Source organism: Furipterus horrens, unplaced genomic scaffold (assembly GCF_987537825.1).
Source record: "Furipterus horrens unplaced genomic scaffold, mFurHor1.1.pri manual_scaffold_8, whole genome shotgun sequence".
NCBI classification, from domain to species: Eukaryota; Metazoa; Chordata; class Mammalia; order Chiroptera; family Furipteridae; genus Furipterus; species Furipterus horrens.
Window position 1 is genome coordinate 103613927 of NW_028327178.1, and position 6470 is coordinate 103620396.

Below are 6470 nucleotides of genomic sequence, written 5' to 3' on the forward strand. Positions count from 1 at the left end.
TAACTTTCCTATAGTTTTGGCTTAGCAGTTCCTTCTACTTGTGCCAAGATGCCGTTTGCATTAGAAAATTGTTCACCGTGCGTGAAAATGCGGGATGGCAGGGGCGAGACCTGAAACGGAGTGGAATGAGCAGGCAGCTGCCACTGATGGGCCGCCAGGAGGCTGCACGCGTGGACGACATCTCCTACCCCTCCCAAGCCCTGCGTCCACTCCGAGCATCAAAGCAGGAGAGAGCAGTCTGGCTGTCGGCTTGTTTTAGCCGAGAGGAGGAGTTGAGAGAACTGTGTCCAAGGCTGCAGTTTTAATCCTTCTCGGGGAGGGCTGAGGACGGCCCATGACAGGGCTTCTGAGACTCTGAGCACAAGCACACGTGTGTGCCATGGGGCCGGTGGTGTGCTGGGAAAGGGCCAGCAACCAGCTCTCCTGGAGAAAGTGTGTCTCTGTGTGCTTGTGTGTGTGCGCGCTCCTGTGTGCGCATTTGTGTGCACATACACCAATATATGCCCACGCTTATGCACACGCATGCACACATACATACACTTAGGTGTAATAGAGATTGTATTGATGGAAAAGGTGGATCTCACACAATTTACAAATAAGAATAAAATTTACAATGCTCTTTTCTGTAAACTTCATATCATCAATTGACTGACACAGAATGTTTTCATTGATTTTTTTTCCCCCTCCACTCTTCTATCTGTAGTCAACCTATGGCTGTAGTGGATACGCGACTGTAGTTCTTCAGGAATGTTGGTTGATATTCAATTTTACTTTAAGGGGTAAGAACAACATGACCCAACAAAGAGCATGTTGGAACTTAACTTGTTTGTCAGTGAAATGAGCAACTTCTCATTGGTGCTATTCTCGAAGTAACAGCAAGAGAGAACAGTCTTTTATGTTTAATCTGCATTGCTAACTTTTTCTCCCTCGCGTTCTCGAATCTAGACAATGAACAGAACAATAAGCCCTGTACTCGTTTGTCATTCCCAAAGGGTACATGTTTCCGATGTGGCCAGTATTAGGCTATGAACTTGACGTCGCTAAAAATGAAATTGGGAAGAAACGCGCCATAGTACACCGTTCTGCAGTATTTCTACCAGACAGCTACAATAGATGTAAATACTCTTTGGAGCACAGATTTTATGATTAGGGTGACCAGCAGTCCTGGTTTGCCTGGGACAGATGAGGATTCTGGGACAAGTTAATCACCCTACAGCTGGGACCACCACTCAGGTCTCTGCTTGAGCCCAAGGCAGAGCCAGTCTCTAAAATGACAGGAGGTCTGAGTCAGTACAGAGCCGCTGTGGGATGGAATTTTCCAGGGAAGAGAAAGCAGGAGGCCACATCTGGGTCCCAGGACCTCCAACTCTGCCCACATGCCTGGCACCTGAGGGATTTCCCTCCTGCCGTGGCCCTACCATGCATTTCTTATCTCTTGGCTGCCCGCCGGCCACAGCTGCAGGGACGTGTATGCAAATAGCCTGTGATAATATGAATGTGTGAATCCCCCGGGAGAGACATGCGGAAAACACTGTATGTGTTTCACAATTCCACTGCGTCCAGAGGAGCGATGGGGGCCCAGAATGATTTGAAACACATTTTCAAAAGAGCAAAATGAAATGGGAACAAAACCTAGTAGAGGCATGTGCCACTCTTTCTACCCACAGCTCTCCCCACCCCTGCCGAACATTAACCCTCTTTGCTCACACCCAGGAGCCCCCTACAACCGAGCAGCGAACGCAGCAGATGACACGGGCACTCCTCATTCAAGTCAGGGCCCTCGGCCATCCCAGGACAGCATGCCTGCTCCCTGGGCTGATACACAATCCAACTAGCTAAAGGCTGCTCAGCCTGTTGCTTCATCCTCTGTCGGACCTCTCCCCCTCTCTCCTCCAGATAATACTCCCTCCTCCTTCACCCCTGCTTCCTGGGGTGATCACAGATTCACAGAACAGAGAGTACAGACTATGGGGGGCATGGAGAGTTTAGTGAAAATAAAGTTAAAAAAAAAAAAACAGCAAGAGCTCTGATTCTCATCTCTGCCACTGACCAGCTGTGTGACCCTGGGCAAGTCACTTCACCTCTCTGAGCCTCTGTATGCTCCATGTACAATGAGAATAATAATAATAATAAAACCCTACTCCATGGGAGCTTATAGGGATTCCTCAAGCTAAAGTTTCAAAAGCCTAGCAGAGTACCTGGCACCCAGCAGACACACAAGAAATAGCAGTCATAGCAAGAACCCAGAGGCCCAGAGAGGGAAAAGAACTTGCTCAAGGCCACACAGCAGGGTACTGCAATGCCATCTCAGCTTCAACACAGACGCCCTTCACCAGCTTTGGGAGCTCCAGGTTGGAACGTGAGGACATGTGCCCTCCCCACACCTCACCTCCCTCTAGAGTCTGGTCCCCACACCAGCCACAACCGGAGCAGTCACTTTGCACTCACCGTCCGCAGGTCTGGACTTTTAGGACCCTGTCACGCCATCCCCCTCGAAAGAAAGAACCCAGCGGATTGATGGCTGAAGCAAGCGTGGGCTCCCGTCCACTGCGGGGCGCGAGGAGATGAGCCAGGACTGAAGGAAGCCTGTCCAGCCTGGCCGATCGGGGGATCACCTCCGAGGAGCCCGCTGTCCCTGTCGTCTTTGCAGTGTCTTGGGGAGAGGGCGCTGCAGGCACTGATAGTGCAGCTGCGCTCTTATCTGGCCCGTAGCAGGGTGCAGGCGGCCAGCGAGGAGCCCTGGTTCCAGGAAGCCCGCCTGGGGCGCCCCCAGTGGGCCCCACTCCCCCGGATGCTGCCTGCTGCTCTGGACGCAGCGATTGCCCGTCAGTGTCACTCTGAGCTCTGCCAGGGAGAATTCCATGCTGGCCCCCAGCAGGCGGGGCCCCCACCCCCTCACGTCCCACCCTCCACTCCCATCTTGGCAAAGGGACTGGGAAAAGGCAGAGAGTTTCAAGTGCGCGCAGCGTCTGTGGTCCTGTCCTGCACTCTCCGCGATTAATCATGAAGCATCTGATTTCTGCTTTGCCTCAGAGGGGGGTGTGGGGACTCCGAGAAGTTTCTGTTTACTCCATCCTGCACTGGGCTGCGTGCTAATCGCAAACAGACAGGGTCGCAGCAACCCCCCCCCCCGCACCCCCGCTTTCCTTTGCTTACCTTACCACTTTCTGCGCCCCCTCACGCTCTCCCCTTTCCCTCCCTCCTACCCTCTTTGCCATCTGTCCCCTCCTCTGACCGGATCTGGTCCTCCACACATGCCTCCCTCTGGTCCTGGGTTCCCCCCAAGCCCCTTCGCCCCCTCTGCACCTCCCCCTTCTCCTAGGATGCAAATTGGCTTCTCCTTTTCCCTTTATGTCTTTCTAGTTACTAGTCAGCTTCTTTATCTGCTCCCCCCTTCTTTTTACAACCTAATTATTTCAGGGTCTGCCCCCCCCCACACACACCCCCCTGTTACATTTGCGTGTGTAAGACCCCTAGAAACTTAGTGGCTCTGAGTTGAGGGGTGGGGTCCCAGGCTCCTTGTATCACCTCCGCACATCTTGCTTTTGGATTCTGCTCAGGGATGCGCCCAGGAACAAAGTCCTCATTGACTGGAGGCCCGGCCCCGCGGTGCCTCCCAGCCCGTAACACCTAGAGATGAATTTCTCTCTCGCCTTGGCTCCCTTCCACTCTACAGCCACTGCAGACAAGAAACCAGGACTAGACGGCCCCAAAGAACAGAAACTGACACCTGCCCCTCCCCTCTACCACACACACACACACACACACACACACACACACACACACACACACACACATACTCTGAAGGGTGACTTGACAAAAGCTTTGAAAACCGAAAGTGAGCAAAGGCTGACACCCCAGACATCACTCACGCTTGAGCATTGGGAGGCATACACCTATAGGTTTGCTAGAAAAAATGGTTTATCACAGGAAATAAAGTAAATATCGATCAAATAATGACCAGTTAAACTGAGTGTAGAAGAGCTGTACAATGCTTTACCAGGCAGCAGTTTAAAGAGTGAGTGTGCCCTAGCCAGTGTGGCTCAGTTGGCTGGAGTCTACGTTGTCCTGTACACTGAAAGGTTGTGGGTTCGATTCCTCATCAGGGTACATGCCTAGGTTATGAGTTCAATCCCCAGTCAGGGCACGTATGGGAGGCAACTGATTAATGTTTCTCTCTCTCTCTCTCTCCCTTCCTCTTTCTCTCAAATCAATAAACATATATATTTTTAAATTTTTTAGAAAAATAAAAAGAGCGAGCAGTGTCTGTATGTAACAACAGAGATGGCTCTCCAAGATGTGATCCTGAGTGAAAAGAGGATCCGAATGGTCCGTTCGGTATAATCCTGACTGTGTAACCCTAACCCTTACGCACACACATAAGATGAAATGCTATGGAAACCCTTATAAAGCCAGGAAACTAGTCTGGAAGGATATAAAGCAAACTGAGTCATTGCCTCTGGGAAAGGGGGAGGCGAAAGGTTTAAGGGTGACCCTCTGACCTGTAATAGCGTCATTTCAAAAAACGAAAATGGCTCTGTCTGTTACTTGGGTCCCTACCAGCTTCCTTCTCCAGGGACCCTGTGCCTCACACCAGGAGAACATTTCAACCACCCGTTTGCCTCCCTGGACAAACTCAAAGAATTCTACAATTCGTCAGCGGAGAAAAAAACCAGCAGTCCTGAGGCGTGAACCCAGAAATTCTGCAAACGCTCCAGTTGGATCACCTCCGCCGAGACGCTGGGACCCCTTGAGCCAAGAGTGAGTTATCACTGAGCGAAATTCGTTAAGAGCAAAGGAGCTGTCCAGTGAGGCCGCAGCGGCCTCGGCAACGAGGACAGCAGATGTGTCCTTGAAAAGCTATGTTGGAAAGAGCAGACTTGGTTTCAGGAAACCATGTCACCTACTCTAACTTACAAAACACGGAAACCATTTGGAAGCGTTTTAGAGGAACGGATTTGAACAAGGTCGGACCCGGGGCTACTGAGAAGGCGCCCCATCCTGGAGCCTTGTTTCCCCTTGGGGCTGCACAGACGGCCCCGTCTCAGACACGACCGGCAGGCAGACCTGGTCTGGACGCAGGATGCAGTCCCACGGGCCGTGGATGGAGTGCTCCAGCACGTTTCCTTGTGTTCTTCACTTGTCAAAGGCCAGCGTTGGGGGTTCAGCCCGGGGGCGGGGGGCGGCTACTGTGGAGAAGACAAATGACATCCTCCATAGCCCTGAGCCCGTGGGGACAGCCAACCCCTCTTGGCCCCCCATCCTCCAGGTAGGAAGGCAGCTCCAGGCTTGGAACCCCACAGTCTTGAACTTGGAGTTGCCAGCCATGTGAAGGCGTAGCCTAGTCAGAACTTGCAGTTTCCTAAAGTGGGGCTCACACAGGGTAGTAACAACAGGACTTCAGGTGACACACAGACTGGGCACCAAACAAGGCTGAATCTCATAGTGGGCTACTCATTTTAAACCTGGGACGATGCTCTTCCCACCCCACCCGACGTGGGAGACCATCTCAGCTTTGTGCTAATCTGTCGCGAACACCTATAATGTTTACAAACCTCCCCCGTTTAACCTCATTCAGCTCAGTTGGTTGGAGTGTCATCCTGTAAACCGAAAGGTCGCAGGTTTGATTCCTGGTCAGGGGACATATAATACCTGGATAACTAGTTCTATCCCAGTCGGGGCATATATGAGAGGCAATCGATTGTTGTACCTCTCTCACATTGGTGCTTCTCTCCCTCTCCCTCTCTTCCCCTCTCTCTAAAATCAATAAGCATGTCCTCGGGTGAGGATTTTAAAAAAGCCCAAATAAAACATGGAGTTTAGTTAATGATAATCTATCAATCTAACAGTGTAAGATGTCAACAGTGAGGGAAACTATTAGAAGCTGGGTGCAACGTATAAGAATTCTCTATACGCACTTTATAACTTCTCTTTAAATCTAAAACTATTCTAAGATTGCAAGCTTATTTAAATATTTTAATGGATGTAGAAAATAAACAATTCTATGTTGTTGGTTTTTTTTATAAATTTATCAGTGGAGAGAAATAGCGAGAGAAAACAAATGTGGCAAGAGTATTAACAATTGGTGAGTATTAACCTAGGTAAGAGGTGCACAGGAGAGAAAGTAAATCAATTTAAAGAGAAATATTAAGTTCGTACGAGCCCAGGTGGTGGCACATGAATCTGGCGAAGGCTGTCCAGGTGGCGCCCGAGCTGCTAGCACTTGCAGGACATAAGGCTGTGAGGTGGCCTGGCAGGTGGGACATCTGTGAGGACTCGCAATGACCTCTCAAGTCCCTGAGCGACCGCGCTCACTACCTGCGCCCCAAACCTCCCCTGCAGCCCCCATAGGCACACGCTTCCAAACCTATGGCGTTTCTAATACTTTCAAACTCCTTCCCACTTCTATTCCCGCCCCGCCCCCCAACCGTGATGTAAGCAGGGAAGCCACCATCATCCGCGGGCCAGGC

At 51.0% G+C, this 6470-nt stretch overlaps 1 protein-coding gene across 2 annotated transcripts in view; it reads right to left on the minus strand.

Moving 5' to 3' along the window:
* RIPOR3 (RIPOR family member 3) overlaps nt 1–2704 on the minus strand; it is a 58596-nt gene extending 55892 nt beyond the window's left edge. For both annotated transcript variants that reach the window (XM_090286563.1, XM_090286562.1), the window contains exon 1: nt 2449–2704. The gene's annotated coding sequence lies outside the window, so the exon portion shown is untranslated. The remainder of the gene's footprint in view (nt 1–2448) is intronic.
* Between the last annotated feature and the right edge of the window lie 3766 nt (nt 2705–6470).